The sequence below is a fragment of the Megalobrama amblycephala genome, linkage group LG11 (assembly GCF_018812025.1).
Source record: "Megalobrama amblycephala isolate DHTTF-2021 linkage group LG11, ASM1881202v1, whole genome shotgun sequence".
In the NCBI taxonomy this organism is placed as follows: Eukaryota; Metazoa; Chordata; class Actinopteri; order Cypriniformes; family Xenocyprididae; genus Megalobrama; species Megalobrama amblycephala.
Genome location: NC_063054.1, coordinates 26062682 through 26074088, shown reverse-complemented (window position 1 = coordinate 26074088; position 11407 = coordinate 26062682). Strand labels below are relative to the sequence as shown.

At 34.5% G+C, this 11407-nt stretch overlaps 1 long non-coding RNA gene across 1 annotated transcript; it reads left to right on the top strand.

The window, feature by feature from the left end:
- The first annotated feature begins 4329 nt into the window (after window positions 1-4329).
- LOC125278143 lies at window positions 4330-9288 on the top strand. The gene is made up of 4 exons (XR_007187058.1): window positions 4330-4405; window positions 5200-5216; window positions 5515-5693; window positions 9192-9288. It is a non-coding gene; the product is annotated as an uncharacterized LOC125278143 (long non-coding RNA).
- The last annotated feature ends 2119 nt before the right edge of the window (window positions 9289-11407 follow it).

Here is an 11407-nt window from a genome sequence, read left to right as displayed (position 1 = left end):
TACACATATATCAGCTACATCACAAAATTTTGACACAAGAGCATTACATATTATGCAAAATTTTAAAATGCACTTCTTTCACTTTATTGGGTATACAGTAGGCTATTTATATGGCAATAACCATGTTTTCCTCCACTGAATGTTATCTATTTTAGAACCCAAATTTTTTTTCCCTTTTGGAGAAATTGAGTTTCGAGATTGAGAAAGTTGACAAATAAATGTATTATTACATTCTTTACTTAAAAGTGAAACACCTCCCAAACATAACTGTGAAAGTTGTTTTGAGCATGACTCATATGTAAGGGAAGCTTTCATCAGACATATTTATCCATCAGGAATTGCTTTTATAACAGAGTTAAATTCTTTGAACGGAACAGGACATTGATAGATATTCATAAAACATTCATAAGATAACAAATCACCTTTAGAGTTGAATAGATCAGCAACAGAAATTATGTTTTTATCAATCCATTTATCAAAAAAATCTATTTCTAATTTTAATATCCAAATATTGTAGTTGTAAACCAGTTTCCATGGCTAACAAAGCTTGCTGATGAAATCAAGCCAGTTTATTAGGTAATTTACCAGTGGAGTAATTACATTTCATAAAAAAAGAGAGGCCACCTATACCCTATTAAATATATTATTAGGAATAAAATACCACATAGAATCTGACCCAAGCAAACATCTTTAATTTTAAATGTATTGTTAGTATCACCAAAATTCAGAACTTCAAGACCCCCATCACTCCTTTTGTTTACTAAAACATATTTCTTTAATTTATGAGATTTATTACCCCAAAAAAAAAAAAAAAATCTTATCTATATTTTTGGAGGTGTGATTATCTACAGCTAAAGACAGGGAAGGGTACACAAATCTGGATAATCCCTCTGTTTTGGATAAGAAAAATTGATAAATAACTCTTTGGAGCCAATTATTAAAAATATTTTTTGTTTTTATGTGGTACAGATATGACATCACTTTGTAGGCGCTGGTTCCCAATAGAAAAACCCAATAGGATTTTTCCAAAAGCTTTTGGATTATAAAAGAAAAAAAAAAAAAAAAAAAGAAAAAAAGAAAAGCTCTGTGAGCAACAAAAGTTTATGATACTTAAACGTTTTGTCCATCAAGATAATTTTCACAGATGAACACATGGATTATACATTTTAAAGCCTAAATGCAGTTGCCAGAAGTAAAAAGCTAAAGGTAGGCTATAAGCGAACTACACCACGGTCCCACGAGTTCAATGTCACCATCACTAGTAGCTTCCGACAGCCCTTTCATTTTTTTTTTTTTTAAATCTAAAAACAGAACGTTTCCCAGAACGTTTGAGTTAGAAGTTTGTAAGAGCACAATTATAAGCATGATGAGGCTGTAAAAGCGGACTGAGCTTATCTGTTCGGCGTGATGACGTTTAATCTCCCCGACAGCCTCTGTAGTCCCATTTAGCCACTTGTTAGCAACAGCCTTTTTCAAGACACATAACAGCTTAAAAACAGCTTCAAAAAATCACGAGTGTGGGGTAATACTGGTGTATTTTATGTTGTAGAATAAAACGTGGAAGTGTTTTGAGATTGTGTTCACCACAGACCTTATTTTATCCATTTAACCGAAATAACGTTCAAAAAAACCCAATAGACTTCGGCACTATGGAACCGGAAGTGCTAAAATGCTAGAACGTTTGTTTCTGCGTCCGAAATCGCATACTTCCCTACTATATAGTATGCGAAAAACAGTATGCGAGGCGAGTAGTATGTCCGAATTCATAGTATTCGAAAAACAGTAGGCCAGAAGTAGGCATTCGATGGACGCTGCGCTATCCCGTGATGCCACAGGAGAGGATTCTACAAATTCGAAAATGGCGGAAAGCGGCGATATGCAGCTCATTCAAGTCCTTAAGTACCTCAGGGAAAAACGGTGTTTGTGGTTAAATTGAACTTGTTTAACATAATGCATGTAAACGGCTGACTTATTGAAAGTTTAAACAATGTAATGAGAAGATTAAGAGTCGGCTGTAAAAACCCTGCTGAAAAAAACAATAGAAACCATTACAGAAATTGTAATGGTTTTAATGGTTTTAAAGGGAACTGTATTGGTTTTAATGGAAACTGTAATGGTCCTAGTGGGTCTGTATGGGTAATTTGCTTTTTTCTATTGGTGGCAAGTTTTGCTTATTTGCCTGTATTGGTTTTAATGGAAAATATAATGGTCCAAGTGGGTTTCTATTGGTAATTTGCCTTCTTCTATTGGTAGCATATTTTGCCTATTGGATACCATTAAGGACCAATAGAACATCTTTGGCAAACTATATATTACACGTTGGTATCTGGACACCAGTATGAACCATTAGAACTCCAATAAATTGAGTGGTTTCTTTAGTTTGATTTAATGATGTACACATACACAATTTTTAGGTTAGATGCAGATTTATTTATTTTTACAATTATTGCAACACAACAAAATAGATTAAATATGACACACAAACTAAATTGTTTAAATTGTTTAATGGTATTAAGCTTATCCTTATGTAATATGTAGAAATTATACTGTTAAATATATGTATTGTTTAATAGAATTCACACAAAATTGTTCATTCATATAAGTCATGTAGGTCATATTAGATCATATTCATAGGTCATATTTGTCCCATTTTCCCAAATGCAGAATGTTTTCTGTGATGGGTAGGTTTAGGGGTAGGGTTAGTGTAGGGGGATAGAATATAAAATTTTTACAGTATAAAAACCATTATGTATATGGAAAGTCCCCATAAAACATGAAAGCACAACGTGTTTGTTTGTGTGTGTACAAAAATAACATAACGATATCCAGAAATCAATTTTAATTTATCAACATAGAACTCAAGTTTAATTTGATTTCATCCTTTTCCCACTAAGTGTGGGTTTTCTGAGGGGCTGTGTGGGCAAGAGCAAACTCTTTGGGGCCCCATGAAAACCCACACAGGCCCCCAGTTGGTTAGCCCATGTGGGGCCCTTAGCTCAGGGGCCCATAGCAGGTTTACTGTGGGCAACCCCCCATGTTCACAGCACAGTACAAGTTAAATCATTGTTTTATGATTAAATGCTCAAGGCACAGGGTTAATCAAACTATTTTTAACAATCTAGTAAAATGTCACCAATGTCATTACATTCAATTGCCCATCCCATAACTAAAACTGCACACAGTCAACAAGATAGTAAGACAAGTACTGTCTTTACCTGTTTGTAGCTGCTCCCAGACCAATAAAGTCAGACTGAGACAACTGTGTGTGTGTGTGTGTGTGTGTATATATATACCATTCAAAAGTGTGGGGTCAGTAAGATTTTTTAATGTTTTAAAAGAAGTATCTTCTGCTCACCAAGCCTGCATATATTTGATTAAAAATACAAACAAAAACAGTAATATTGTGAAATATTATTCCAATTTAAAACAGCTGTTTTCTATGTCATTATACAGTAAAGTGTAATTTATTCTGTGATCAAAGCTGAATTTTCAGCATCATTACTCCGGTCTTCAGTGTCACATGATCCTTCAGAAATCATTCTAATATGATGATGTGATGCTCAAGAAACATTTATGATTATTATCAATGTTGAAAATAGTTATTTACATTTTTATTTCATGATGCTATGAATAGAAAGTTCAAAAGAACAGCATTTGTCTGAAATCTAAATCTTTTGTAACATTAAACACTACCGTTCAAAAGTTTGGGGTTAGTAAGAATTTTAATTTTATTTTTAGGGGATAGAAATAAAATTAATCAGTACTTTTATTCATCAAGGATGAGTTAAACTGATCAAAAGTTACAGTAAAGACAATTATAATGTTAGAAAATATTCTATTTTAAATAAAGGCTGTTCTTTTGAACTTTCTATTCATCGAAGAATTTAAAAAAAAATTGTACACAACTGTTTTCAACATTGATAATAATAATGAATGTTTCTTGAGCATCAAATCATCATATTAGACTGATTTCTGAAGGATCATGTGACACTGAAGACTGGAGCAATGATGCTGAAAATTCAGCTTTGATCACAAGAATAAATTAGTTTCAAATATATTAAAATAGAAAACAGTCATTTTAAATTGTCATAATATTTCACAATATTACTGTATTTTTTATTTTATTGTTTTAATCAAATAAATGCAGCCTTGGTGAGCAGAAGAGGCTTCTTTTAAAAACATTAAAAAATCTTACTGACCCCAAACTTTTGAACGGTAGTGTGTGTATATATATATAAAATGCACACACACAATATTAATATATTATTTTTCTGAAATGGCAATAAATAAATAAATAAATATAAATTATTAATAATATGACATCACGTGATTAATTCTAACCAATGAGACTGCTGGAACAGCATCCATGAACTGTCATTCCGGAATCGACTGGTACCGCAAACAGGTAAGCTTTTTATATTTCTATAGTAATTTCTGAGTTTTCTATTAAAATTAGTGCAACAGGTCGAAATGGTAATGAATTAATTAATTGGAATTAAATTACACCCGCTTTAGTGGTTTATCTGATGAGTAAGTTATATTATTTAGCTTGCTGCGTTTAAATTATAACGGTTATATCGGTCGACTAGCCGCTCGGACAATTCATTTTCTGGTAATCTGAGGTAATATACTTTAAAAACCGCATTAATTCATTACCTTGAATTGTTTTACATCCATTTCGGTGTTAATTTTATTTATTATTGTTTTTCCGTTGCTGTTTTTACGCGATGACTCGACTGAGCTAGCCATGATGGCCGGGCTGAGTTGTGTCTTTGTATTAAAGTTTTAAACAGCGACGTAAATACAATAACTAAGCTGCACACCCTTATTAAATCTCGTTACATAAGCTACGGTCATATTACTATCATGTTATCGTGACCTAAAAATAACAGATTTTACAAGCTGGCGCGTACACGCGCGGGGACAGAGAGTGAAAGAGAGAGAGAGAGGACTCATTGGCCTATATTCACCCGAAAAGATAACTGTCAAATTAAATCAACCATCTGTAATATTTAATTAATTATGAAAAGATATAACTGAAGTAAAACATTTAGGCCATGAAATAAATCACTAAAATATTAATATAATAGTTTTTCTTGAATGTGTACATTTAATCAGCACGTTCATCCATACAGAGCAATATTTGACTGATATATTAATTTTTGTTTCTTTTTCTCCCTCTTCCTTGTGTGTAATCAGTTCATTGGTTCTGCTCTGTAAGTACTGTTTGACTCAGTCAAACATTCTCAGTTTTTGCATTGTAGATTTGTCATGCACATTTACAAAAACTCTCTTTGCATCATATAACTGTATTTTCATGAAGATTTTGCTTATGTTATCTGTTAATATTTCAGGTGTCATTTTTTAAAAATGAGATGATCCTCACTTAAATGGCAAATACTGTATTTTTCAGTACAGTGGTGTACATTCTCAGATGTTATTATACATATTCATGAATACAATTTTTAAACTGGCTTTATACCATTAAATTTTGTTTGTCCTCTCTCTTTTCAGTATTTATTGCCATCTAGTCCTGTTTGCAGAATTAACTGTGGCTCCAGCCATTAAGCAGACCTGAACCAGTTGATGAAGGTCTTCAGGATCACCAGAAACTACAGGCAGGTGTGTGAGAAAGTTGGAGCTACATACTGCAGGACGTTGGTCCTCCATGACCAGGACTGGACACCACTGTTGTAAGTGATCAATCTAGCAGTCAATCTGGTTCTCTGAAAGTCATGTTCATAACATATTGTAGGTGATCTAAGCTCTGGCCCTCGAGAACCACTGTCCTGCAGACTTTAACACCAAACCTGGTCCAATATACCTGGGGCCGTATTCACGAAATGTTTTATCTTACAACTAAAAGTTCTCCTAAATAGAGAACTTTTATATTAGAGAACCTTAAATTCTTAGGAAAGAGTTTTCACTTAAAGAATTAGTCCACTTTTAACTCCTGATAATTTACTCACCCCCATGTCATCCAAGATGTCCATGTCTTTCATTCTTCAGTCGAAAAGAAATTAAGGTTTTTGATGAAAACATTCCAGGATTTTTTTCCATATAGTAGACTTCAATGGACACCAAACAGTTGAAGGTCAAAATTAGTTTCATTGCAGCTTCAAATAATTCTACACGATCCCATACAAGAAATAATGGTCTTATCTAGAGAAACCATCACTCATTTTCTAAAAAAAAAAAAAAATGTTTATACATTTTAACCATAAATGCTCATCTTGAAGTAGCCCTGCGTTCCATTCGGAAGGGCTCATCCCTATGCCCTAATTCCTTTCAGATGGTTTCCCCTTCGGAGTGAGAGCTTCGAAGGGATGAAGGGTGTAGGGGTTAAAAAAACCTCTTTTTTTGGAACGCACTTCTGCGCCATCTTAACGAGACAATCAAGGAGGAGTAGATTGTGCAAGCGGCGCCCTTTGTTTAACGTTATTTTATTTATTTAGGTTTATTACACCATATTGTATATTGTGTCTATGTATTTGAAACATTTGAATGGACTAATAAAGGGAGCTGTAAAGTATTTTTGTTGAAGTACACTGTCGTTTTGACCATAATAATTTACTAAATCTAACTCATATAAATATTACAATAGTACAGAAAAATACTATACATACATTTATAGGTAAAATCGAACTCCTAACCTCCTCTACCCATTCTGTGACGTCAAACAACTTTCCTGTGCAAAGGATCATGGGGGCCCGAAGTGTCCATCAGTTGTACCCTTCGAAATCCTTCATTCCGAAGGGGCCCTTTGAAGTGGTCAGTTTTGAGCACTTCAGTTTGGAACGACCCTTCGATATGGCGGCCATGATTGTTTTCACTCCGAAGTGCCCTTCGGAGGGCGATATATCCCGTTTGGAACCCACTGTAGCTCTCTTCTTCTTCTCTATTTGAATTCCGGCAGTGTAGACATTGCTAAGTGTATTACTGCCCTCCACAGGTCAAAGCTTTGAACTAATTTTTATATACAATATGTTAGTTCAATAGTATATAACAGTTAGTTCAAACTTTGGCCTGCGGAGGGCAGTAATACACTTAGCAGTGTCTACACTGCCAGAATTCAAATAGAGAAGAAGAGAGCTAGTTCAAGATGAGCATTTATGGTTAAAACATATATAATTTTTAATTTTATTTAGAAAATGAGCTATGGTTTCTCTAGATAAGACCCTTATTTCTCATCTGGGATCCTGTAGAACGCTTTGAAGCTGCACTGAAACTGTAATTTTGACCTTCAACCATTTGGGCTCCATTGAAGTCCACTATAAGGAGAATAATCCTGGAATGTTTTCATCAAAAACCTTAATTTCTTTTCGCCTGAAGAAAGAAAGACATGAACATCTTGGATGACATGGGGGTGAGTAAATTATCAGGAACCTTTTCACAAAAGGCGGAGCTAAACTGGGGGCTCGATGACGCACTGGAGCCCTCGAGCATGGCCCCACCCCTAACACTATATAACTGTCTGACGCACTAGAGTAACCGAGCATGGCCCCACCCCTAACACTATATAACTGTCTGACGCACTAGAGTAACCGAGCATGGCCCCACCCCTAACACTATATAACTGTCTGACGCACTAGAGTAACCGAGCATGGCCCCACCCCTAACACTATATAACTGTCTGACGCACTAGAGTAACCGAGCATGGCCCCACCCCTAACACTATATAACTGTCTGACGCACTAGAGTAACCGAGCATGGCCCCACCCCTAACACTATATAACTGTCTGACACACTAGAGTAATCGAGCATGGCACCACCCCTAACACTATATAACTGTCTGACGCACTAGAGTAATCAAGCATGGCCCCACCCCTAACACTATATAACTGTCTGACGCACTAGAGTAATCGAGCATGGCACCACCCCTAACGCTACAGCAGCTTGCCCGCTTAATCTCGAGTGTCAATACTGTTAGTTATACAGCCTACATTTTGCTAGCTAGTAATGCCTTCATCACACAAATGCATATTACCTGGTTGCGATAATATACAAAAGAAGCTTGTTCTCCTTATTTAAATTTGATATGAAGAAGGGGTGGATTCAATTAGTCTCTGCTGTGATAATTTTACACGGGAGAGTTTTACAAACTTTCATCAGACAACTGGGATTCACTGACAATCTGCTGTTATTGGTGAATGGGGCTGAACAGACTATCTCCCGCCTCGGCCTTCATCCTCCCGTCTCATGGCGCCGTCACCTGTTGACTCGACAACAGTCGGCAGTGCATGCCCACCAATGAGTGTATGTTGCCTTGTGTGCTTAATTAGTAGGTGGTCCACAGTAACTCTACTAAATTTTGCAACCCTCTAACGTGATTCTTTTGTTTATATGCATCAGTGAGTTTGACTGATTAGACAAATAAGTTGAGGCGGCAGCTCTCGCGAGTGGGTGTGGTTTCAGCGCCGACAGCGGACACGCCCCCAGCGTTTGAGAGCAGAGAATACTGCTAATTTTTTCAAGATTTTGATAATTTATTTAATTTACTTGGCGTTTTTTTAATCATTCAAATTTGGCTGGGTGGTTAATAACACATTTTACTGTGGTGTGACATACTCAGAACACAGACTTTAATAGGGCTTTACAGGGACTTTAAGCTTGACGTCGACTAGTCGCTGGTCCTATAGAGGGCGCAGCAGCATAAGAAATCTTTGATGTTCACATTTACGCTTCATTTCCAAAATGGTTACGTTGCTACAGCCTTCATATTGTAACCGTATCAAAGAACCTAAAAAAAATATGAAAATAGATATTCCCAAACATTTAATATAGGCTATAGGGAATTGCACGCAACACATATGGATTTGTTTTTAATTTTGTTTTTTAATGACCCGCCCCGCAAATAAAGTGACAATTTCTTATCCCGCCCCAACCCGACCCGCGGGGTTCGCGGGTTATGAGACAACCCGCGCATCACTAACCTACAACTGGAGAAGGTTAAATAACAGATGACTGTCATGCTATGAACCTGACATGACTAATGGATAAAATTCAAAATCTTGAATCTGCTCAAAGTACACCCAAATATGTTGGATGAAATAATGAAGTTGTGTCAACAACTATGTTCTTGCAACTTCTTTGAGAGTCCCATATAAATATATAATGTATGGATAATCTCATGTACTGGTAATGTGGTTTAAGAGGTACATTGTCCTAATGAATTCTCCTTCTTTTTGCAGGTCTAAGCCAGCCACAGTGGATACAGTGAAGCCACAAACACAGTTCATAGTTCTTGTATTTCTATTACACATTAAATAATAAAAAATATCATGTTAATAATTTTTGTCAGATGTTTATTTCCAGCTGGGTTTAGTAAAAAAGATGGTCTTGATCCAAGTATAATTTTGATTTCAGTTTCATGTTCTTAATTCTTTGCAAAACACAACCTGAACAGTTAGCTATTGAAAGTTGGTGTGCAGTTTATATAAATTAAAATTATATATTCTTGAGGGGTTAAGCCACAAGGAGAAAACCAGTGTATAATTGTAGTAATAATTTAAATTATTTAATTAATCAATGGCCTAATTAACAGCTACCAGTTAAACATACAAAACAGAACCAATACAAAAACTGCAATGGAAACCATTAAATATGTGCAAATAAAGACCAATACAAATCTGTAATGGAACCATTAGAACCAATACAAAAACTGCAATGGAAACCATTAAATATGTGCAAATAAAGACCAATGCAAATTTATAATGGAACCATTAGAACCAATACAAAAACTGCAATGGGAACAATTAAATATTTGCAAATAAAAACCAATACAAATTTATAATGGAACCATTAGAACCAATACAAAAACTGCAATGGGAACCATTAAATATTTGCAAATAAAAACCAATACAAATCTGTAATGGAACCATTAGAACCAATACAAAAACTGCAATGGGAAGAACCATTATGTGCAAATAAAGACCAATACAAATTTGTAATGGAACCATTAGAACCAATACGAAAACTACAATGGGAACCATTAAATATTTGCAAATAAAGACCAATACAAATCTGTAATGGAAACCAATACAAACCAATAAATCCTAATGGAATGTGCCCAAAACACACTACGTAATGGAAACCATTTTGTAATGGTTTTAATGGTTAATGGCTGATGGTTTGTAATGGTTTCTATTGTTTTTTTTCAGCAGGATGTTTAATCATTATTACTGAAAGCACATCAAGCTAACGAACAGGTCGAGATAACATTAAAACCGCTTGTTAAAACTGTTTTATTTAACGGAGACGTTTGTTATTAAGCAGTTTAATGAGATAAGAAAAATTAACGGACAGCAACATTCAGGCGGCAGCTTGTAGAGCTCACAGTTTAGTTTTTTTTTTTAGAATATGTAAACATTATCATTATATATATATATATATATATATATATATATATATATATATATATATATATATATATATATATAATATTTAGGCTATGTTGTGTATTTCTCTCTCCCTCTCTACACATCTACACATTATTTATTTATATATAATGTATTCAAGTTTGTTTATTTATTTCATGTCTTTTGTTTCTCATGTATTTTTATATGCAGTCATTTTTAACAATAAATTACTTAATTTCGTTGCTTCAAATCAGCCTCTGTCGTGAAATTCACAGATTTATTTTTATTCTGAGGTAAAATTTCCTAGCTAAATACAGGGCTCTCAAGTTTTGGAGAGAGGCAAGAGTGACATCTCCACTACCCCCTAAATTTTGTACATTTTAAATTTAAATGCATGAATCTAGTGCATTCTAAGAGCAAAATTAAGTGACTAGATCAATGAAGAAATTTGTTCTCTTGTAAACAATTTTGTGCTCTAAAAGTAATTTATTTATTGCTGATGGTTGGGCACATTAGTCATGTACACAACATATAGTAGGCTAAATGAGAGTTCGTAAGTGGTCAAACATGTAGAGTACACATTTAAACCATTAAAAATATGTAGCAAAAGAGGTTACCTTTGTTGAATTAATTTATTTGTAGGAGCCTGTGACTGTATTTGTGGAACTAATGGTCACTCTTTGATTTGTTAACCAATCCAGAATGCACACCACTTCATTATAGATAAAAATAAAAAATGAATAAAAATATAAACTAGGTGAGTATATAATTCAGCAGCAAAAAGTATTCTAGCCTAATTCTTGGAAGAAAAAAAAAAAGCTATGGAATGGCTTCAGATGACTTTGAATATAGTGCACAAAAACTTAATTGGTGCTAGTCTACTTATTTTGCTCTATGACTCCCACTTTTGCCATATAAAGGAGCACAATTATCAGACGGTAATTTAATTTATTTAGTGCTAATAAAATTATTAAAACTATTTGGAGAGAGAGATGTTTAATGTAACAAAATGTCAGTCCTTGTGTGATAGCAAAATATAACTAGGCCTA